The sequence below is a fragment of the Mytilus trossulus genome, chromosome 4 (genome assembly GCF_036588685.1).
Source record: "Mytilus trossulus isolate FHL-02 chromosome 4, PNRI_Mtr1.1.1.hap1, whole genome shotgun sequence".
Classification (NCBI taxonomy): Eukaryota; Metazoa; Mollusca; class Bivalvia; order Mytilida; family Mytilidae; genus Mytilus; species Mytilus trossulus.
This window is the reverse complement of record NC_086376.1, coordinates 53,137,276-53,163,339: the sequence shown is the minus strand read 5'-3', so window position 1 is coordinate 53,163,339 and position 26,064 is coordinate 53,137,276. Positions and strand designations below refer to the sequence as shown.

The following is a 26,064-nucleotide window of genomic DNA, read 5'->3' as shown; positions in this document are numbered from 1 at the left end:
AAGTAAACAAAATAGTCACTCGACTTCGAATTATTCAGTAAGAGGACAGGATCTCTGTAACAGGATTTAGGAGCATATTATATTGCTAAATTTCATCTTTATATTTTTCTTGAAATTTTGCGTAAGGCATATTAACAACGAATCTGTAATATCTAATGTATATATCCTTTTATTTTAGGCAGAGATTTATAAGTTGTATTTTAGATCAATTTGAGGTACTTGGACTGCATATAACTTTCAGCTCTATTGTCGTTTTTTGTAATAGAATAACTATTTTTCACTTTATTCTTCATACAACAATGCATCGCGAGTGCGTTTTTTTTCGTTAAGTTTGTTACCTATTATAAGTTGCACATCGTTTCAAGTACAATGTCATTATCGAGTAAAAGCGGGGTCAAAAGGTTTGAATTAAATATAATTTGTATGTTCGTTGCGGTCATAAAACATAATAGTATTGAAGGTCTTCAAAGAACATTATAATGATGTTAGATATAAAAACTTTTTAAAAGCAATTATCATAGCCCACATTTATCTATACTGATGCTTGCTAATGTGCGTTTGCTTTATACTTAGAGCAGCTGACTCCATCCATACAAATAAAAAAGTATGGTTTTGAATTATTATTTTACAGTAGTAAATGTATCACCATGAATTGTGTTGGCATATATCTTTTGAAACAAAAATGAAGTAGATCAAAGTAAAACTTTTCTTCAATGGATATGTATTTTTCAAATAGTTTCATTAGTTGAATGTTGAACGCTAACGTTATAACCAGAGGGCTAGAAATAATAAACTAAATCATATAGAGTCAACTAAGCAAAAAAGAGTTGCAACTCAACTTTCTAAACAAATGCAGTATCCGTCTCGTCTCGGAATTAATTGTCTTTTGTCTTTTTATTTTTTTTTCATAATTTTCTATTTTCTTTCGACACACTTGCGATGGCCCTTTCGTCAATAGTCTATTTTACCACGATTAATATTATAAGTGTACGTGGATATTTCGTGATATGTCATGAAAATTAATTTCTTCAGTTTGAAAAATGCTGTTAGAATCCGATCACAATACCAATATATAAGACTCTGCAATGTTTGTTTGATGTTTTAAAGTTAAAACTATTTTATGACAGAAACATCTGTCCGTTTGTCATGTAACGGCTTTTTACTAATTACTGCTGAACGTGCACCGGAATCTTCTCCGTGATTTAATCTAAATAGTACTCAAACGAAAAAATCGAATTTAACCAGATGAAAATCATCGGTTTTTGTTTTAAGCTAGTTGATTTATAGAAATCGAATTTGTATCAAAATATTTAAGTGCTTTTATCTAATTTCATTTGCCTTTGAATTCAATTTAACTATGTAATCATTTATTGTTAGAATTACCTCAAACTTTGAATCATGTCAAAGTTAAACGACTATCAGTGATAAATCTTATGATGTACACATAATCACATTAGTGATTTTTTTTTCTACAAGATTCATGAGAAATTCATAATTTGCTAACATACTTTCTTTCCGTATAAAAAGCTAGGTATGACGATGTTAATTTGTATGATTTTATGTTTATTCGGTCACGACACCAAAGTACGGATGTACCGTATCTATTTCTTTTTTCTTGTAAAGCATTACTGTATAACATCGTTACAGAGATAACAACAACTATCATCATGTGTAAAAAAAACAAGCGAGAGAGGTTACTAGCCAGCAGGACATACATAAGTATTAATACTTTTTGTCCAAATGACTTTAAGTCATTGTACGTGCTTACATCTGGAATGATAGTTACGATATATTTCTACAAAGCTGATCATGGAATCCATTAGCAAATTTACATGAGATGGAATTTATTATACACCAGGTTGTATATATTTTTCTTTCGTGTTTTTTTTTTTTGTTTTTTTTTTTTGTCTTGTAGATTCTGACACACTTCTAGTACTTCAGAACTAAACTTGAGTATGGAAATGGGGAATGTGTCAAAAAGACAACAACTTAACCATAGGACTAACCTTTTAGACAAAGTTCAAACGTTTGACTGTTCAAAGTAGATCATTTTGGTATTTATGCTTCTTTTAAACATGCAAGTTTTTGACTTTCAAATCTTTTGGTCACTTACGCGTTTGATGAAAGTTATTCCTGAAACACGTGTTATCCGCGAAAATTTAATGTTTTGTGTTTATTTGCGGGTTTGAATTTTGATATCACTGATTTGTATTGTTGCTGATCAAAGTTGGTTGGTCATATCTGGTCAGTAGACAATCTCCATCCTGGCATGATTTAAATGATACATTAATTTTGTTTGGTACTACAATGTAAATTCAGTACGATAATTAAAGCACCTTACAATTAAGGACCGTAGTTCATAAACTCGGCAATCAATTGCAAGAAGCACTTCGGAATGTTTCGGAGAGCCGACAACCTTGTTTTGGAAGTTGAAGTTATAGCACTAAACCTAAAGAAGCACCTGTGGTAGCAAATGTCTCATGGAAAGTAGACATTACACGGGTTTTTTGTTTGTTTGCTGTTCTGTAATAAAATTAACGGTACCAATTTTCTTGCACCAGATGCGCATTTCGACAATACATGTCTCTTCAGTGATGCTCGTGGCCAAAATATTTGAAATCCAAAGTTTATATAAAAGAAGAAGAGCTATAATCCAAAAGGTCCAAAAAGTATAGCCAAATCTGTGAAAGGAATCAGAGCTTTGCATGAGGGAGATACATTCCTTAATTTATAATAATTTCTTATATTCTGTAAAGGTCCTTTAAGGAGTTTTATGCTGTTGTAAATCCTATTGTAATTGTAGTTTTCTAATGTGTTTTGTCTAGAAAGAACTCGCTCTCACTTCCTAAGCCCTGATTTTTTTATATATATTACTTCACTTTAGCAGATCAGTGATTTATATAGCATGATCCTATACAAATGAATTCGCTATACTTTTTTTTTCAGATATTCAACGACAGCAATGAAATTTAATTCTGTTTTATTGTGACTTGTGTGAGGAAATGTCACACTTTCACTAATGATATTTATTTAGAAGAATTAAGCTGCACCGCACGAAATCGAATCTCTTTACAACACATGAATTATATTTTATCGGAATGCAATCTAATTGTGGGCAAAAGTAGTATGAAATCATCATCAAGTGCAACTGATAGTAAAATTGCTGACAGCATCGTCATGAAATATATTGTACAAACAAGGTTTCAATAAGGGATCTTCTAGCGATTGATCTCATTAAAAGTTTAAATGTTTTAATTTGGGAATAATTTTATTGCCTTTTGGTGCAAATTCTATATAGATGCAGATTTGCTAAAAACATTATGATATTCTATTTTGTAAAAGGAATATAGCCGTTGAGGAACCTCTTCAAAGTAATTTCTCCGAAGTGAAGTAATTCCCTCAATCCATAAATGACGTTAGTGGTATTATCCTTTGTTTGAATGACAATGACATTCTTTTATCTATATTTATGACAAAGTTGATTACTTTTAGCTCTTATAATGTAATGACTGTATTTTAGCGCTATTTTCTGTGTATTGGCTTAGCATGACAGAAAGAACGAACCATTCGAACCATTACATAGGATTAATCTCGTTAGCAATTTATTTCTATGGAAAGTACCAATGAAGCACTGGGTTAGTGGTCCAACTTAAAAGGATTAAAACTTGGCAAGTGAACGTATATTGTTTTAGAAATGTTTAGAATATCTTTGATGCAACGCAATTTTTAAAGTTTCAGAATTATTCATATACAAAAGATTACATTTTTAGATTTTGACGTCCAATATCACTATAATGCAAATCTAAAGCACCACAGTATTGACATCGTTTGCAATACAGATCTGATATAATTAAGTTATCATATTCTTTTGGCATTCTGAGGATCACAGTATGTTTTCCAGCCAAAGAGATTTTAAAGTACAGAACAATGTTCCTCACGCAGTTTTACACTTGTTTTAGTAGCCCAGTTGCACTATCAAAACTTATCTTAATAAAAAAAAATTATGAACAACGTGCGTTGGTTAAGATGTTAAAATTTTGGTTTCATGACATATAAAACCTTAAACTAGATCATAACATAAGAATTTGTACAACGTCTCCTTGAGAATGGAAGAATAAAATGATTTTGATGTCACTACGTCACAGCAGTTATAAATTTATTAATGTTAATGCAATTTTGGTATTTGTATATCTTTTCAAACAAATATCCAATATTTTTAACCAAGTACGGATTGGTTTTGATCGTTTTAAGGTTGCATTGTCAACTGTCCGGTGATGCAGCATATGAGCGGTCAAAAATTATTTGAAGTTTGTGGATTAAAAATCTTGTATGTACAAACCCTAAAGGGATAACTTATCTAAAGAAAAAGTATCCTATTGTTCTCAGGTAAAATGTTTTGAAAAAAATCATTTTACTTTCTTAATGATGATATAATTATTGGCAATACAGAATTTGCAGTCTTTCATCACTGCAGCAATGTGTCACTTTCATAGCTTTTTTTTTTTTTTTTTTACAAAAGTTCATTTCAGAACATAAAAAGTGTTTTAAGTTCGAAAACGGGCGATGATATTGCTTCCACCCAAGATTAATCACTCTTTGTAAATGTGTGTTCATTTTTTATCGATGTTTACTCAAAGTAATAGGTATAATGAGAAGCGTATCACATGTTTACGTTAGAAAAATGTTTTGAAGATATGTAATTAGTCACAATTCATTACAATTTACAACCATTTCCAGAAGAAAAAAACATCGAATTATTGCCAATCATAATGTATTTTTCTGAAACTGACAATGGCATCTTTGATATGTATATAGGTTGTATGTGTAACATTAAGATGGCAATCGTCAATAGTCAAAATTAATTATAAATTGTTAACACGGAAACTTACAATATAACGCTTTGGCTTATTGAAAAGAACATGATATAAAGCATTTGATCTTTGGTGATCTTTTTGATGTATAAATCTTTTGGATAGTTGCTTGATTGTGATTCGTGTCTAAACTAAAGATTTTTTATTGCTAATTTTATTCTTCTGTCATACTAGGTCTTATAATGGAAGAAGTATATTACTTTCGGAGAGTTATGGAATATAAATTCCCTTGGAGACTTAACTCAATACGAATTTTATATTTTGAGGGTCTATATCATGTGTCAAATTCTAGTCTAAGTCTAAACAAACTGAATAAATTAAACGGGGAATACCAGGCTTTCGCCTTTAATTTGGATAGTCATATTCAAAAATAAATGCTTTCTTTCATATTTACCTTATTGAAATGTAAAATAAATATAGTAAGAAAGTAAAATAAGAGAAAGATAATTAAAAAACAACGCCTCGAACTCTGATATTACAGGCGATATAAATACTGGCTAATAGGAACACAATGATGCGTTTTCATGTAAAGAATGCTCGTTTTTACATAAAAGATGCTAAAAGTACTTAATTTGCCAAAGAGATCATTCCTTTAAAAATTACATAGCGATGATTGGTTTGAAAAAAACAGAGATTATTCTTTCAAATGTTCTTTTCTTTTTCTGTTGCTTATTTAGAAGAACACTTAATATTGTATCTACGATCTACTTAACATTCTTTTCGAACCATCCATTTCTTAATTATTCCATCGTTTAAAATTAAATTACTTTTTTAATTGTGAATTGATATCACTTATTTGAATTTTCTTCTAAATGTAACAAAAATGCATATTTTGGCGTAGGAGTTGATATTTAAACTCAAAATTACTTTTTTGGTATCATATTTTTAAGTTTTAATACAAAATGTTGCAAAATTCCAACTAATGAAAATAAAAACCCACATACAAAGCTTTTAACGCATAATGTTACGTATAATTATATTAATTTTAAATGCAGCTGAATGTCTTCGAGACATATTTTTTAGCATGCACAACACAAATCAACCCTCAAACAATATCACTTAAAACATCTCCCGTGTAATATTCATAAGATAAACCAAACAACCTATATAAAATCTTATTCATTTAAAATCATATGAATTGGGGCATTTTCTCTCATTGCATTGTACTATAATTCAAATGATTCGTATGCTAGTAAAATGTACATTATATACTGCTGTGTTTTACTCATGGTTAGCGGGTTTAAAGTTTCGCGATTTTTCATTGACTAATGCATACGAAATATTTTGGTAGTTATTAATTTGGTGTTTGCACTTTTGAATTGGCGGAATTTGTTTCGGCGTTTTGTTCTATCAACATAATAAGCGAAAATTTACCCCCCCCCCCCCCCCCCCCCCGCGAAAAAAAAAAACGCTATATGGAATTAAATTTTGTCCTACTCCATACTCAGATATTGTTATACCGGGAAATTGTGACTGGTACAATACATTACCTATCACTTTATTCGTATGGAATTATTTTTAACAGTGCTTTTCAGTTTACCATATGTTGAAGGGTCGTCATCCGTTATAATAGCCTTACTGTAGGCGATTTTATAGTACTTATCAATCAATAGCTGTTGATTCAACTAGTTAACAACAAATCCTTTCCTCATTCATATATAATACCAATAGAAGAAGTCGATTATGAATTCAATTCAGTGATAGTCAAAATCGTTAAAATAAATACAATGTGGGTGATATAAGTTAGTTAAAGTTACTACTGTAAAGATGGACATGTGCAACAGATGTTGCTGGAACATTTTTAAAATACAGTCAAAGCTGTAACTTATGCTGATTGTATTTGTAATGTACAAAATACTGTTTCTTAATGGAAGTTAAAATATTGGTGGTAATTATTATCAAAGGTACCAGGATTATGATTTAATACACAAGACGGGCTTTTCGTCTACATAAGACTCATCAGTCTAATCATTGTCTATATGGAAAGAGTTGCGATAACTTGTTTGCCAATCCATTTTACATCAATATATTTAAACTAAAGTAATCATGTTATAATATTAACTCGTTTCCTTGAAATAATGATATTTAAGTCACCTTGCATACCCATTTGTTTTTCATCTTAAAATTGGAATGTATTTGTCATGAGTTAGTCAATGACCCTGGTCATTATCCAAATCGATAAGAAGATTTCGCATGCAGTTCACGATAAGGTCTTGTAGGCTAAATACTGTTTATATGAAACATGCAAGGAATTCTTTTGAAGGCTGTTATAACACAGCATTATATTGGATAAGCAGTCGTTACCGATAAATAAAAACAATATTAATAGGTTGTTAACTGGTCTTACTATCAATGAAGTTGTATATTTCGTGCATTAACACATTAGGATGGTAGATTTTATTGCTGAGTTTAGATGATACGATTTATATGTGCACAACTCGACATTAATATATTCCATATTTAGTAAAATGTGGTGATGTTTATAGTGCCAAAGATTTTTATATAATCCACGTTTTCCATTAAATATAACATAAACCTTTCGTAATCACACTATGAAGGAGTAGGAGATAAGGTGTGGAATACAGTTTTACATTTTATTGACTGATTGGGATGAAAGTCAATCATTGATATGTTTTTCGATTTTTACAATCTGGGAAAATCTTGAACCGGAAAAAATGTTGATAAATTGAAAATCTTTGTACCAAATATATTAAGAATGTTGTTAAGTTTCTTAGGATACCAAAACTGATTTTAATCTGCATGTACATTTAATTGATCGACTTCTAATTTACTTTTCATCCATGATAGTCGCAAATAATTGTTAATTTGATTTTTTGCAAGTGGCCAGGGTTGATATTTTTTTTTTAAGAGCTGTTTAAACAAATATCAGCTGTTGAAACCACGATTGCCGAGGTAAATCAAAGGTAAAGTTTCCTGAAACAAGCTGTTTCATCTTATCAATATTAAAAGCTATCATATTGTTTTTATTAGCTCCAGGTAAAATTTGAATTAAACAGTTATAACCGGTTGTATAATTTAAAATGTGTACGAGTTTGGCTTTAGTAGCTCTTTTCTCTATTTCCATATTATACACTGATAGTATTACACTAATAAAATGATTGTATGAGAACTACCTGTTTTGTAGTTTACTGCCAAATATGTATGATCCCCACATTTTGTTTTATGAATTATAACTTTTGTCAATTAAAATCATGTTCACACATCCATGAACTGGCTAGTAGTACCCTATAGATCCCAGGCAACTAGCAGCGCTACCGATCTAGTGCTAGAATACCGAAACTATTGTATTTAGGAAAACTTTTGTATAATTGTGCTCAAAACAAATATACTGTTATATATCCTTCAACAATTAACAAACAAATATACTACATACAAAAGAAAACATGAACTACTATAAATTTGAATAGTAAAACAGAACACACGAAAATGCTAGTTTCATATGTTTCTTTTAATTTTTAATAATCATAAATTTCAGACACTTATGTATCAAAACACAACAAAATGTTAGTCTTAATGTAGCTAACGAGTGCCTAGTATTTTGCATTGATTCACATTAGCGTATACACGATGGCTAGTGAGAAATGGTGTCATGTCAAATTGTTCAGTTCTCAATTTATTCAATTACGTAAAATAAAGAACAGTTTGAAACAATTTGTTTTGAAATAAAACCAATCGATTTCAAATGTAAGTTTAGTATTATTGTATTTGCTGAATCTGCCATCCTGAGCAAGCTTTACAAATTTCCTTTAATCAGTTCTCGAATTCTGTCATGTCCGTTTATCATTTGGGTTAGCTCTGACGTCAGATTTCCGGGCCTAGCAGACAGAACAAATTTTGCATGAGAATTTATGAGAAGGAAGTTTCAATGTCCATCTCTATCTGTTTAAAGAGTTACGAAATAGTTGGCATTTGTGAATAGTAGCTGTTATCGGCTTACAACGGTCTTATGATAAAACTTGATGACATTTAGGTAGTAAATCATTCATATCAAAGACTTCCGACTTTTTTTTCAACGATAGGAAAAGATCAGTTCTTGTAGATAGTTGAACAATATAGAAAAATCAATATAGATGAAATAGACTTTCCAGATTAATGGGTTATACACCGTGGTTCGTGTGAACGAATCGCGAAATTTTATGGATCCTAAATTTACTAATGCATTATTGAGAGTACATTTCAACTGAAGTTATCGTAAGTGTTTTTCAGGATACGAGTACATCTGATTTGATATGAAGTTAACAACCTGGTGGCAGCTTAAACCAGGGATAACACACAATAATTATAAAACCCTAGATAAGAATTATCTGCTCGTGACGATCGTTCTCCTTTTTTTTTCTTATAACCCTAAATCAGAACTTCATCAAATTACCGAAACGGAACAAAATAGAACAACAGCTTTCAAAATAATATACAAATAAAACATTCAACCACATGAATATATTGTATATTTTATAACCGACCGTGCGACGCAATGATTTATAGACAAAAGTCTTTGTTACAGTAGTTGATTATTTTTAATCGGTATGTCTTTTTAAGGACCATCTACACAATTATGAAATTAAAAGAAAAATGGTTTCAACTATATATATGATATACATCTTTAGATATATAAAGGAAAACAATTTTAATATAGACACGAGTGAGAAAAATTGGTGAAAAGCAGCAATTAAAGCGATACCATTGTTTGGTATCTTTTGTATGTCATGGGATTGTGGTCTCGCGTGTATGCGCTCCATCGCATGTTCTTCTGTGGTTCTTTGAGAGAAGAAAAATCAATTGACAGGAAAACATGAATGAGTAAAATATATATAAGTATAAATTTAATTGCATTTTGCTATGAAAATTCAAACCTTTAACAAAAGCAACACATGGATTTATTACAGTCTTGGCAAATAATTTTGGAAAATCAGGGAACACAGAACAATTTATTGACAATTTCAATTTTAACGAGAATGATTAACTTTATTTCCTTCTGATAAAAACCAGTTACAAATTATTAATAATTTATTTGTACTTACTTTTGTAAAATACGAGATTATAATTATGATTTTCTTCCTCCAGCAAATTTGCTCTATTCCTCTTCAAATCTTACGATAATTATAGCAGTAAGAGATATGTATAATTGTCCTCAGATAAGTTCTGCAGTGATTGTAGTGCTGAAATGAACAAGATTATCATCAAGATCAATACAACTATCCATAATTATGAAATCTACACCCATTTACAATGAAATTGATTCTCCACCAATCAGGTGTGTTAACATGGTCATTTAAGTAAACATCTGGACAAAAGATTCAATTGATACTTTATGTAGCAAATACATGTTTATAAAATTACACTTTTATTGTTTTTTTACGCTTTGATTTTTTTTTAACGAAAACGAATTTTTATAACAACAGCTTGATAGTTGTTTGTCATTTTTTTGTTCAAAGCAAATAACATGTTTGATAGAATAATCGGTTTTATATTGATCAAAAATATTTTTGTTGAACATATAATGCACGTTTTATACCTGTCAAAACAATATATAATATCTTCCAGTTTTTAAATAAATTGACAGTTTAAAATACCTTACATTTTACTTTCCGCGAATCATAACAAATAAATTATTTATCCTGCAGATGATACATATACTATTCGTTTTATGAGATTCCTAACTTCGATTTCAATTTGATATACAAGTATTTTGAAAGAACCAAAATTGTTTTAAAACCGGGGTTTCCGATGGGTAAAAAAGGCTAAAGTAGTAAATCGATTATTAGTTTAAAGTTTGAAATTGACGATTTTTATTTTTATGTCTTTCATGAGTCATGGACATTGTTTCTTGAATAAAGAAACGTTATTCCTGTATTTGTCGTGCAATAACCGATGAGTACAAATATGTATATGTTGCATCTTGTCAATTAAGGATGTTACGTTCGATATTGACGATTCTTACTTTTTTCTTTCATAGTTATGGTGCTAAGCTCTCCATCAATTTGAATTAGCAGGTTATCATGTAGTTTTGTTCTTTGAATTAGATCTATAACCAATTGACTTCAAATATGCCCGAAGAAAGTGATACTGAAGTCATACGCGAAATAAATAATGCATATGGTTCATGTTTACATCAATTTATATAATTAGTTGTCAAAGGTACCAGGATTATAATTTAATACGCCAGACGCGTGTTTCGTCTTCATAAGACTCATCAGTGACGCTCATGTCAAAATAGTTGTAAAGCCAAAGAATATAAAGTTGAAGAGCATCGAGGACCCAAAGTTCCCAAACATTGTGCCGAATACGGCTTATGTAATCTATTCCTGGGATAAGAACATCCTTAGTTTTTCGAAAAATTTAAAGTTTTGTCACAGGAAATTTATAAAAAAGAAACACATAAATGATATTCATGTCAACACCGAATTGCTGACTACTGGGCTGGTGATACCCTCGGGGAAGAAACGTTCACCAGCAGTGGCATCGACCCAGTATAAACAGGCCAGGTTGACTATAAAAGCGCAAGTTAGAAAATACAGAAAACTCCCTGTCATTAAAAAGCAAACAATAAAAAGACAAACACCAGTCCAAAAATACTCAACAGAAATATACAGAAAAAGTAGCATTAGATAAAGTTACAATAAAAGTAAAATGATTGGATTATGGCTCTACCAAGTGGGACATATCCGTCCACTAGTAGTCAACATATTGTTTGAAACGATCATTTTGATCTGAACAGTTCACATTGTTATAAAAGACTGAACAATAAATTATTATATAATTAAATTCAGACTATATTCAGACTGTTCATTAGATATCTACCAGCTATACACATTGGCGTCATACTGAATTGTTTGAAAAGCTTCTGAACAAAACTAAGTTGACTGTAAGCAAAGTATTTGAACGGAACTGAATTTACCGCAGCAGATAATGCAAAATAATTACTTCTAAACTGAACATAACATTTTAGATGGTGTTAAGATTAAAATAGCTGTATGATGCTAAAATTCATTTACTAGTAGTGGTTCGTAAATCTTTTGAAGGAACAATTCAATCATAACATTAAAATCATATGATATAATCGGACAGTTGAAACGCAAGGTTAACGTTGACTATTCTTTTCATAGATCAAAGCCTGCCATTTTATTTCAATCTTTCTTTAAGTTAATAATATGATACTTCTGTGAAAGGTAGATGTTATTTGTTTTATAGAACAATATTATTTTATTTTAAAACATATACTAAGCTCCCTCAGTTTAAATTGACAGAACTAAGATAACGTTGTTGGTTTCAAAATTGCGATTTCGTGGTCCATTTTTGTTGTTGTAATATATGTACAATGTAAACAGTTCAATCTTCAGCTAGAGGTATCTTTGTGAGTTTAAGGAGGAAAAGACTATAGGGTCAAGCATTTTGAAAATTGAAAAAGTTGATTGTTGAAATGTTTTTGTGTTTCTTACCTATTTCTCTGGTATGGAAAACTTCGTATGGGCTATCTAGCTATATTATTGTTTAAATGTTCTAAATTAGTACATTGTAAACATGTCTGTCTGAAATGGATTTCCTAATTTTGCATTTGATGATTAATTAAAATGGATCTTGAAAAATGCTTTTAGCTGCTCAGCTGTTTTAGTAAACAAGTTGGTTTGGATAGAATTTTTTTTACAACTTTTGCCATTGAAACTATAAATCAAGAAAATACATTAATTTTAAAGACTCATCTTAATGGCAGTAAAGACCTGTATCAAACTGAGTTAGATAAATCACGGAGTTAACTCGAAAGGTTATTCAAAATTAGAATTACCTTGCAACGATTCTGAATCACTATAAAAGCATTATTTTGCTTTTGATTTCACGGGTTGCGACATCTACGAATATCGGAAGTTGAATTTTATTGCTTGATTTGTTATATTAGAACTGTAATTTGATTTCTATGGGAAAATCTTTACAACCTGTCTTTAATGAATTTTACATGTAAACGGATTTAACTTGAATAGTCTTACATTAATTCCAAAAGTGTTCTTATAAAACATTTTTCAGTTGATTTTCTGATCAAAGAGTTATGTTAATGTGCATCGATGATTTACAAAATTATAACTAAGACAAAATCATGTTTTGTTTATTTTTTTAGTTTCTTGTGTATAATTCGGATTTTAGTATGACGTCCATTATCACTGTACTAGTATAATATACATATTCTTTTGGGCCAGCTGAAGGACAACTACGGGTGCGGGACGTTCTCGCTGCATTGAAGACCGATTGGTGGCCTTCGGCTGTTGTCTGCTCTATGTTCGGGTTGTTGTCGATTTGACACATTCCCCATTTCCTTTCTCAATTTTATTCATAATATTGAATAAATTTGTGTTGTGTTGAATATATGGAACGAAATGAACGGTCTTCACTCTCATAGAAGTTGTTCCACGTGCTAGACCTAGGAGTTAATCTTTATTCGATAGAATGAGAGTAAAGTTACACACGCCCTCTGAATTCTTCAACGATCATCTAAACCACTTCTCAGCGACATGGCTGAATGTCTGTCTCAATATGAAACGTAATTCATTGCTAATATCATTTATTTATAAAACATGTTGAACATGTATTGGCTACTATGTAAAACATTAGGCGTTACACTTTATGTCAATCAAAATTTTGTCTCATTAAAAGTCTGCTGGCACTTGCATTGCATAAAAAAGTATTAATAACCCTTTTATCCTAAATATGCAAGTTAAGTGTAAACAGACATAACCTATGAACATTCATGAAATAACGAAATGCTTCGAACGAAGATATCTGTGAATGTTGAAAAGTCTAGTAACTAACAGATAAAAAAATGTATTTCTATGTATTTTTCAAATATATTTCTGAAATATAGATATAGATATAAAAAGATGTGGTATGAGTGTCAATGAGACAACTCTGCATCGATGTCACAATTTGAAAAAGTAAACCATTAAAGGTCAAAGTACGGTCTTCGAAACGGGGCCTTGGCTCACATCAAACAGCAAGCTATAAGGGATCCCACAAATGCAGACATATTTCCACTTCTATCTTTTCCAATGTATACAGTTTTATACCGTTAACTATTCTTCATTTGTGTATAAGAAATGAGTATGAACTCACTTACCAGAGTGGGGGTGGGGTTAGGGGGAATTCATTACAAAATTGTGAATAGAAGCTTCGTATTCAGAATACAGCTTATACATTGTATATTTAAAGGTTTCCGTTATGATAAGAATGAAGACTAAGCTATTTTTATTATTGCATCAAAAGAAAAACTTAAGTTTTCAAATCATAGGCGCATAAAATTAGACCATAAAAAAGTTTGGTATTCATATTGACGACCGTGTGTATGGCTATGTGTGTGTTAGTGTTCGTTTGTATTTCATTAGCGTATACCTTACATCTGCTTGTATTTTCGTACTTTCATACATGTAGATCTTTATCGTTAATTCGTATATTTTCCCTTCGATCTTACTGCCTAATATTTTCGAGTATCAACGTACTGGCTGTATCACTGAAACTATTAGGCAGTACATTGCGTGACGTCATAATTACCGATAAACAGAATAAATCGGTAGTTGAGTTTTTGATACTGACTATATCATGTTGAATATCTTAACTCGCCCTTACGGGCTCGTCTAGATATTCCACATGATATAGTCAGTATTAAAAACTCAACTACCTATTATTCTATATGTACTGACTAGCATATAACTTTACCTCTTGGCGATGTTCTACTTATTTTGTCATAGTGCTAACAAATATAAATCCTCCAATTAATACTGTTCCACAAACCCCATCGGCATGTTAGAGACGCCAATTACATCATTAACGTTGTGTTCTGACGGCGACAGATTAGGTTTAATAATGTCCATACAATGACATCGCAATAATGGCTTTGTAACCAGACTGTTAAAAGACTATGTTTCACGTAATTATGAAGAAATTACCAGAGACACCCTAAGGATTTTCATGTCCTATTTTGTCTCCAATTGAAAATGTTTCATCTTTTATCTGGAAGTACTTCCGTCGATTTCCTGAGAAAAAAGTGCATTTAAGCTTGTTGCCCCTAGTAAGTGTTTCGGTTCTGTCGATTTCCGGAAAATTAATAAAAGACGATTGCACCTTATTAAGTTTATATTCAATTGTTGAACTGCATGTCGATGATTATTTATCATACTATGTGTGGGATCATACCACGTCAATGGACAGTAACCATGCTATGTGGCGGACTTTTAAGGATCATACCAAGTCAATGGGCAGTAACCATGCTATGTGGCGGACTTTAACGGATAATACCAAATCAATGGACAGTAACCATGCTATGTGGTGGGCTTGATAGGATCATACCAAGTCAATGGACAGTAACCATGCTATGTGGCGGGCTTTATAGGATCATACCAAGTCAATGGACAGTAACCATGCTATGTGGTAGGCTTTATAGGATCATACCAAGTCAATGGACAGTAACCATGCTTTGTGGCGGACTTTATATGATGTTATATAATAGCTTAATCGTCTTGTGTACATAAGTTCTCCCCATCCAGGGTTTATTATGAGGTTTGGTTTGCTGTGAAATGAATTTGGACTGGCACTTGTATTTTAAAAGTCGGGGTGTTGCATGCTATTTTATAGATTTGATTTTTTCTGCAGTATTTGACATCTCTGGTAAAACACTATGCCGAAAGCATGGTTTTTTAATTGCTAGTACACAGTTTCATAATAAAGACAAAAAATACAAATTAGATTAAAAAAAAAATCAATTCACATGATCAAAAGATTACTCGAAATACCAGGATTGGAATTTAAAACGCCAATTGCGCACGTTCTTCCTGCACAAAACTCCTTAGTAACGCTCGTATAAACACAGTTGGAAGACAAAAACAGCGAAATTGAAGAGCATTGATAACCAAATATTCCAAAAGACGTTTCTTTTTTATCCTAAGACTATCTGTGGTTGTAGTTAGTGTAACGAATGATTATAACTATTAATCAACAGTAAATAAACCATTGTATACAAACAATGACAATGATTACACATATGATTAGCTTTGTTTAAATGTGTTCGGAAATTTTGTGTAGGAAGCCACGATGAACAACGTATGTAGGTCCCAGATCGTCGCTAAATGTTTATGCCTGATTAATTAGAGATTAGTAGATATATACAATGATTAGAAACGTGCCTTACATACAAAGTGGAAAAGTTGGTCACAATTTCTCAGAAATTGGCTTTGTTATTGGCAGTTTCCATGGACGTATCTAGGTTTATAATTAATGAGAAGGTTACGATTACTTTTAAGAGGTGAAAATATAGCTTTCCCTTGAATGTACTGTAATCAGATACCACCATATTGCAATGTTATACTATAAATACATTAATCGGGTTTTGTTTATTATACATAACCTATGTTTAAGAAAAACATGGATGTTGGTAAATAAAAGATATATGGTGTCCCTGTATACGGTACGACATTGATAGTAATTGCTAAGATATGAAATATCAACATGTAACATGTTTAATAAACTCATCATAGATACTAAGATTGAAATTGTATATTTACGCCAGACGCGCGTTTCGTCTACAAAAAATGTTACGAAGGCCAAATAAAGTACGAAGTTCACTAGCATTGAGGACCAAAAATTCCTAAAAGTTTTGCTAAACACAGCAAATGTAATCTATTCCTGAGGTATAAAAGCCTAAGAATTTAAATATTTAAAGTTTTGTTAACAGTTGATTTATAATAATGAACATATATCAATGATAACTCAAGTCAACACAGAAGTGCTGACTACTGGGCTGGTGATACCCTCGGGGAATGAAAACTCCACCAGCAGTGGTATCGACCCTGTGGTGGTAAATAAACTCATCATAATACTAGGATTAAAATTTCGTATTTACGCCAGAAAATTTGTACAAATATTTATTTTCATACCTATTTGAAATATGTTGCATCCGTGTATACTTATACTCTTTACAAAACAAAAATACATTTTTACATGTCAACAGCTAGGTGGGTTGGGATATTTAAGTACCATACGGTTGTTTGTCAGCATTTATTGATTAATCAAATGTCGTATATAAGAAAAGAAAATACAAGATACATAATAAAATCACAAAAAAACTGAACTCCGAGGAAAATTCAAAACGGAAAGTCACTTATACAACATACAAGTTGATTTTGATTTCTGGTCGATAAACACTTCAAAGGTGTTTCTCTTCATTTTATAAAAACGGTTTTGTAGTTCTTTCCGTTTGATGATTGTTGCGTTCTTAGTTATCAAATGTACCAGGATTATAATTTAGTATGCCAGACGCGCGTTTCGTCTACATAAGACTCATCAGTGACGCTCAAAACCATTTTTATATAAAGTTAACACAATTCAAAGTGGTATATAATAGAAATGAGATGAGTCTACCACTGGTAAAAAGTCAAAATCGAATGAGATGAACTAATCCGGGTTACAAACTAAAACTGGGGGAAATGAATTGAGACGTATATTAGTAAGCATTGTGAATTTTTGTCTCTTTTTGGGGGAAAAGTTTCATATTGAAAGCTGTAGAAGGTAACCACTTCACCTGAAAGCTGTAGAAGGTAACCACTTCACCAAACATTTTCATGCGAGATTCGGATTAAAATCTTAAAAAGAATTCGAATTGTTCAAATGTTTGGATTTTGTATCGATGGTGTTTTTAAAAATGAAAAGCATTTTTTTTTTGGAATTCGCATTAATTTTCTGTGACACTTTATTGCGTTTCTTAATTGTTTTATATTCAATAATCGCAAGTGTGTTATTGAAAATTAAATTTTGAATGTAAAACAATAATACAGAAAATATTAAAGTTACATAACATGAGTAAGAAAGGAAATTAGTTTGTATGAGGAAGATGTTACAATATGATCAAAATATAACAACTAGAATCCCTGTAGAAGTTAAACATTAATCGCATTAGATTAAAGAGATTATTTAGTCAGAATGTATTATCAAATTGAGTGCAAGAAAGGCTTTGGTGTCATTGTCTTTCAAATATTCACTGAACTAAACTTTTAGCATGAATATGGTGTAATGTTCGACCAACTTATAAATTTATAAGTTTCTTTAAAGCAATGTTGGTGGAATAATTGTCAAATTTGTATGATGAATTGTCAATGTTAACAATGTTGCTCATATACTTCCTAAAAATGATTAAATCGCTCTTTTTTCAAATTGTATCTCTTACTTTATTCTGATTCAATGTAATTCTAGCAGAATTTGACACTGGATTACAAGCTGCCTAAAATACCATGTATTTGTTTTTGCAAAAGTTGCAATTACAATTTAATGGGCAAATTATACAGATATTGTTGATGATTTAAAATATCTGGGAACATGTTTTGCTATAAATGGTTAGTTCTGTGAAGATTATGAAAGATTAGTTTGTCATTCTACAAAAGCTTTGAATTATGAAAATAAGTAGAAACTTAACTTGCCCATTTATATTCTGTTTTGGGTTTATTAATAACAGTATACCCGATTGATTATGTCTGCAATTTTCTGACTATTTATTTCAATGTACTGCCCGTCACTGAATGTACCAAAATATGTTATTGTGTCAAATCTAGTCAAACAATGTCTCTGTGATCAGTTTAAACATACTTTATTTACTATTGTTTATGGTTTAACATTTTTTTGAAAGTTTTATTGTTATTCTATCATTTATAAAGGCAACAGTAGAATACCGCTGTTAGAAATTCATAAATCGATTGAGAAAAAAACAAATCCGGGTTACAAACTAAAACTGAGGGAAACACAACAAATATAAGAGTAGAACAACGATACGAACAAAAACACTAAAATGCACTTCGAAAAACATATTGTAACTGAAGGTATGAATCATAAATTGCGAATAGCGCGAGGTGATTTTGGGGATCGCAGCTGTGATTTATGCATATGAAATTAGTGATGAATTTCGCTATTTTTTAAATTAATCAAAACGATGTATAAAAATCATAATGATATAACATATTGTGAACTATTTTGTAATTATTAGTTTAGTTTACCTGACAAAGGTGCGAAGAATTGTAACATGTTTGTGTGTGTTCTAACTTATGTTTGCCCTCCACTGTAAATGTATAGTACATGTATTTTATAATTTAAATCTTTACATATGTGCCCATTGTTTTGTTTACATGTCGTTTTTATGGCCCCCGCAACGAATTTTTCGGTGCCATAGAGTTTTACTTTTGTCCGAAATTCCGTAATTCCGAAATTCCGTCATTCCGTCATTCCGCAACAAACCATTAAACGGAGTTTATTTATAAACGCCTTCAGATATTTGGCTAATTTTTGGTTTGTGAGTTAACCATGATGAGTTACAGATCAAGTTTAAGTTTCGTTCCGCTCTGCTTATTTTTGCCGAAATTGAGGGCTTTTGGACTTTGTTAAATTGTTGAAAATCACAGTTATACGTACTTTTTTTCTAAACGCTTTCAGATATTGGGATGTTAGTGGCATGTGAGTTAATCAAGATGTGTTACAGATCAAGTGTAAGTTTAGTTACGCTCGGCTATTTTTTTGCCTAAATTACGGGCTATGAACTTAATTGTTGAAAATTACAGTTATACGGATTTTTTTCTAAACACTTTCAGATATTGGGATAATTTTTGGCATGTGCATTAATCAAGATGTGCTACAGATCAAGTTAAAGTTTTGTTACGCTCGGCTATAGCCGAAATTACGGGCTATTTACTTTGTTAAGAAGTTAAAACTCACAGTTATTCAGACTTTTGTTTTCAACGCTTTCAGATATTTGGCTGATTTTTGGTATGTGAGTTACTCATGATGATTTACAGATCAAGTTTAAGTTGCGTTCCACTACGCATTTTTTTTGTAGAAATTACGGTCTTTGGACTATGTTAATGTTTTGAAAATCACAGTTATACGGACTTTTTTCTATACGCCTCCAGATTTTGTGCTGATTTTTTATTTGTGAGACCACCATCATGTTTGTGTCCAAATGTGTTATTGAAATTGCAGATTTTTCATCTTTTTGAGACGGGTCCATTCGTGTCGCTTTGACACATCTAGTTTACTTTTAATATTCACATTCCTTGATAAAAGTTTCAAGTGTCTATTTTCTGTATCAATGTTACATTCGAAAGCCCACGTCTTATGTATTTATATTTAATTCTGTCATATGAAATGTTAAATTTTTTATATGCAATTGTATATGATTTATTAAATAATCCGTAGATAAAAGTCTGATTCCGTTTAATATTCATCAAAGCTATCACAGACTGTTGTAATGCAGTTTTTGAAAATTATGTAACTGTCTAAATTGACTAGATGTATAATGTTAATGACATGTCTTAATCTGATTTTTAAATTTAATTGATTTTAAAATCTTCACGTTGCATGCTTTGAAAACCAAGAGTGGAGAAAAAGCCTTCATTAATGTATGTGGGTCAAATATTAATGATCCTCTCATTAAGGTCAGGGTCCCTCGTTATGAAAGGGTAAAATTTGATACGCAAGGCGGGTGTAGGTTACTAAACATAGATTGTGAAATCTGAAAAGATGAAATATTCAGAAGAGAATATTCTGATCTGGTCGGAATCTGAATATCAATTAGAACAAATTGTACATATTACTAACAAAGAGGTCTTAGCCATAACTTTTTTGCAAATAATGAATCACTATTGGAAATTTCATTGTGTACAAGTATTTTAACTTTTATTCAAAGAAAAGGAGAATAATACTTACAAGACCTTATTACCTACATAAAAAAATCTGCTGTCACAATCTGGATTTTGACTTACTTAAAGTATAGAAAGCTGCCCTGCAATTTTCAAACAATTTATGCATATGATAAGTAGTATGAGTGAAACCAATAATGCTTACTACTGATTCAGAAGTAAAGAATACTTGTATAATTACCGTGCTCAAGGTCAACTATATTTCGGAGTCGAGTCCGTGAAGCAAAGTTATAAAAGTACGGAAAGACACAATCATGTGCAGTGCTCAGAGTAAATCTGTACTGAAATTAAATGCAGACATTTGATTGTGTTCCAGACAAGAAAAATAGTAAATTGCTGCTTATCCTCAGAAATACCAGACACCATGATTGAACAATAACATTATAATTATAACTTTTGTCAATAAGTAAAATAAGCTAAAACGAAAGTTTATTAAGCTTTTACGAAATATATAATGGAAATCTGTTTAATAATGATTAAATAAAATTATAGAGTACATGGTTTGATAGATTGTCAATTTAAATTTTTTACAGCATAAAAAAATAATTTCCTGACATGAAATGATAATTGATGTGAACAAGGTCATGGCTTTTGAATTGTGTAACTTAATTTAGACCAAAATAGCATTTTACCTTAAGCACTGACGTTAAGCAATAAGTCAACAAAGGTCTTAAGCTTTAAAGTCTTATATGAAAAGAGCACTTTAACTTGGTGATTAATATGTTTTTATTTTCTGTGTTTTTTTCATTCCAAAAAGGAGTTATTGGATCTTCTTTAACGGTTTTTATAATCAAAGGGTATCATCATGTAGGTTTTTGTTTACAGAGTCAACTATTTTATTTGCTTCTGTTTGAATGTTTTCTTATTATCAGGTTATATTTTAGCAACAGTTTTAATTAGACATTAAATGGGTATGATGTGTTCAGCTTTCATTTACTATTTAGCCCTGTGCTACACCAGCAGTAAAGCATATTTCATGGGAGGGGACAATTAACCAGAAAAAAACCGACAACACCGAGACTTAAAGAACTTAGACATACATATTCAAACAACAGTTCACAAAACGGTGTAGAACAGAAAACCGAGCAACATAACTATCATAAATAAAGTGAATGGTCCCAGATGCTCCTATACAGTAAATAGTCATGATCAAATAAGGACATTAGGGTAGGTTGAATGGGTCTTTTTTACTATGAATGTGCTCGGTATAATTATATCCCAAAACTGACCTTATGTGAGGTGCATAGGCATCATCCATCCTGTATGGCAAATAAGGTAAATTCGCGTAAAAGTTTATAACACTTCTGATGGTCAAAATATAAATGCATAGTAAAGGCGATTCAGACTTGCAGACAATTGAGAACATTTACCTATACTTCAGAACCCATTAGAGACTGAATTCTTGGAGTTGCATTAGGTGCATGTATAAATGTAGTTAAATTGCCGTAAAATCTTTACATGAATGTTTGATAGTGAATTTGTCATTACACATTGTATTCAAACGGCGAATATATTTTTTATTGTATTTAAAATAGTAAGAATTGTTGTGATTATGCAATAGTTTACCAGACTAATCAATCCCAGACGCAGTTTTATAGTTGATTGATATTCTTGAATTGTGTCTTTCTTGGTTGTTAAAATATGTGTAGATTTCGAAATGTCAAACGAAAATTCTATTATATGTACCATCCTTACATTTGTTTCCATTTTGATATGTCTGTGCAGAAAAGTTACTTATTTTACACTTAAACTGTGTTGCTGATTTTAAAAGATGTTTTTCGTAACATTGATTGGTTCACTGTCTCGATATTGTCATATAAAGATCCCAGTATCTCAAGACAGGTAACGTTGATAGGTTCCCTCTCTTGATATTGTTATATATCGATCCTAGTATCTCAAGACAGGTAACATTGATTGGTTTACTGTCTGGATATTGTTATATATAGATCCAAGTATCTCAAGACAGGTAACATTGATAGGTTTCCTCTCTGGATATTGTTATATATAGATCCCAGTATCTCAAGACAGGTAACATTGATAGGTTCCCTCTCTGGATATTGTTATATATAGATCCCAGTATCTCAGGACATGTAACATTGATTGGTTCACTGACTAGATATTGTTATGTATAGATCCTAGTATCTCAAGACAGGTAACATTGATTGGTTTACTGTCTGAATATTGTTATATATAGATCCCAGTATTTTAAGACAGGTAACATTGATAGGTTCCCTCTCTGGATATTGTTATGTATAGATCCTAGTATCTCAAGACAGGTAACATTGATTGGTTTACTGTCTGAATATTGTTATATATAGATCCCAGTATCTTAAGACAGGTAACATTGATAGGTTTACTGTCTGGATATTGTTATGTATAGATCCCAGTATCTTAAGACAGGTAACATTGATAGGTTTACTGTCTGGACATTGTTATATATAGATCCTAGTATCTCAAGACAGGTAACATTGATAGGTTCCCTCTCTGGATATTGTTATGTATAGATCCTAGTATCTTAAGACAGGTAACATTGATAGGTGTCCTCTCTGGATATTGTTATATATAGATCCCAGTATCTCAAGACAGGTAACATTGATAGGTTCCCTCTCTGGATATTGTTATATATAGATCCTAGTATCTCAAGACAGGTAACATTGATTGGTTCACTGACTAGATATTGTTATGTATAGATCCTAGTATCTTAAGACAGGTAACATTGATAGGTTCCCTCTCTGGGTATTGTTATATATAGATCCCAGTTTCTTAAGTCAGGTAACATTGATAGGTTCCCTCTTTGGATATTGTTATGTATAGATCCTAGTATCTCAAGGCAGGTAACATTGATAGGTTCCCTCTCTGGATATTGTTATGTATAGATCCTAGTATCTCAAGACAGGAAACATTGATTGGTAAACTGTCTGGATATTGTTATGTATAGATCCCAGTATCTTAAGACAGGTAACATTGATAGGTTCCCTGTCTGTACATTGTTATTTATAGATCCCAGTATCTTAAGACAGGTAACATTGATAGGTTCCCTGTCTGGACATTGTTATATATAGATCCCAGTATCTTAAGACAGGTAACATTGATAGGTTTTCTCTCTGGATATTGTTATTTATAGATCCTAGTATCTCAAGACAGGTAACATTGATAGGTTCCCTCTCTGGATATTGTTATGTATAGATCCCAGTATCTTACGACAGGTAACATTGATAGGTTTTCTCTTTGGATATTGTTATTTATAGATCCTAGTATCTCAAGGCAGGTAACATTGATAGGTTCCCTCTCTGGATATTGTTATGTATAGATCCTTGTATCTCAAGAAAGGTAACATTGATTGGTTTACTGTCTGGATATTGTTATGTATAGATCCCAGTATCTTAAGACAGGTAACATTGATAGGTTCCCTGTCTGTACATTGTTATATATAGATCCCAGTATCTTAAGACAGGTAACACTGATAGGTTCCCTCTCTGGGTATTGTTATATATAGATACCAGTATCTCAAGACAGGTAACATTGATTGGTTTACTGTCTGGATATTGTTATATATAGATCATAGTATCTTAAGACAGGTAACATTGATAGGTTTTCTCTCTGGATATTGTTATTTATAGATCTAGTATCTCAAGACAGGTAACATTGATAGGTTCCCTCTCTGGATATTGTTATGTATAGATCCTAGTATCACAAGAAAGGTAACATTGATTGGTTTACTGTCTGAATATTGTTATATATAATTTCAGTATCTCAAGACAGGTAACATTGCTTTGGTTCATTGTCTTACTATTGTTATATATAGATCTGGTGCAACAAAATTGGTACCGTTGATTTTATTACTACCACTGGGTCGATGCCTCTGCTGGTGGACTATTAGTCCCCGAGGGTATCACCAGCCCAGTAGTCAGTACTTCGGTACTGGCATGAAAATACGGATTTTTTGTGTTATTAAAATTTGCTGTTACAAAGTATTAAAAATTATTATAAATAAAGGAATGTATCTCCCTCATGCAAAGCTCTGATTCTTTTCACGAATTTGGCTCTACTTTTTGGACCTTTTAGATTATAGCTCTTCATCTTTTATATAAGCTTTGGACTTCAAATATTTTGGCCACGAGCATCACTGAAGAGACATGTTTTGTCGAAATGCGCATCTGGTGCAACAAAATTGGTACCTTTGATTTTATTACTACCACTGGGTCGATGCCTCTGCTGGTGGACTATTAGTCTCCGAGGGTATCACCAGCCCAGTAGTCATTACTTCGGTACTGGCATGAAAATACGGATTTTTTGTGTTATTAAAATTTGCTGTTACGATGTATTAAAAATTATTATAAATAAAGGAATGTATCTCCCTCATGCAAAGCTCTGATTCTTTTCACGAATTTGGCTATACTTTTTGGACCTTTTAGATTATAGCTCTTCATCTTTTATATAAGCTTTGGACTTCAAATATTTTGGCCACGAGCATCACTGAAGAGACATGTTTTGTCGAAATGCGCATCTGGTGCAACAAAATTGGTACCTTTGATTTTATTACTACCACTGGGTCGATGCCTCTGCTGGTGGACTATTAGTCCCCGAGGGTATCACCAGCCCAGTAGTCAGTACTTCGGTACTGGCATGAAAATACGTATTTTTTGTGTTATTAAAATTTGCTGTTACAAAGTATTAAAAATTATTATAAATAAAGGAATGTATCTCCCTCATGCAAAGCTCTGATTCTTTTCACGAATTTGGCTATATTCTTTGGACCTTTTAGATTATAGCTCTTCATCTTTTTATAAGCTTTGGACTTCAAATATTTTGGCCACGAGCATCACTGAAGAGACATTTTTTGTCGAAATGCGCATCTGGTGCAACAAAATTGGTACCGTTGATTTTATTACTACCACTGGCTCGATGCCTCTGCTGGTGGACTATTAGTCCCCGAGGGTATCACCAGCCCAGTAGTCAGTACTTCGGTACTGGCATGAAAATACGGATTTTTTGTGTTATTAAAATTTGCTGTTACAAAGTATTAAAAATTATTATAAATAAAGGAATGTATCTCCCTCATGCAAAGCTCCGAATCTTTTCACGAATTTGGCTATACTTTTTGGACCTTTTGGATTATAGCTCTTCATCTTTTATATAAGCTTTGGACTTCAAATATTTTGGCCACGAGCATCACTGAAGAGACTTGTTTTGTCGAAATGCGCATCTGGTGCAACAAAATTGGTACCGTTGATTTTATCACAGTATCTCAGGACAGGTAATATTGATTGATTCAATGTCTGGATATTATTAGTTACATGGTGTCACCGAATACAATGTATATGGGGTCAGTAAATTCCATATTGGTTGAGGAGGTAAGATGATGCTATATATAGATCTCGGAATCTCAAGACCGGTAGCGTATACCCCTTTACAAAGTGAGATCAAGGATAGAAAGAAAAAAACATGAATGCCACAATCGT

At 31.7% G+C, this 26,064-nt stretch overlaps 2 protein-coding genes across 2 annotated transcripts in view; one reads left to right on the top strand and one right to left on the bottom strand.

Moving 5' to 3' along the window:
• The window catches only part of LOC134715508 (octopamine receptor 2-like), a 39,394-nt gene extending 29,337 nt beyond the window's left edge, over window positions 1-10,057 (bottom strand). The window contains exon 1 of the mRNA XM_063577714.1: window positions 9,911-10,057. The gene's annotated coding sequence lies outside the window, so the exon portion shown is untranslated. The remainder of the gene's footprint in view (window positions 1-9,910) is intronic.
• Window positions 1-26,064, top strand: part of LOC134715506 (phosphatidylinositide phosphatase SAC2-like) — a 216,434-nt gene that overhangs the window by 97,323 nt on the left and 93,047 nt on the right. The gene's annotated exons all lie outside the window — the stretch shown is intronic.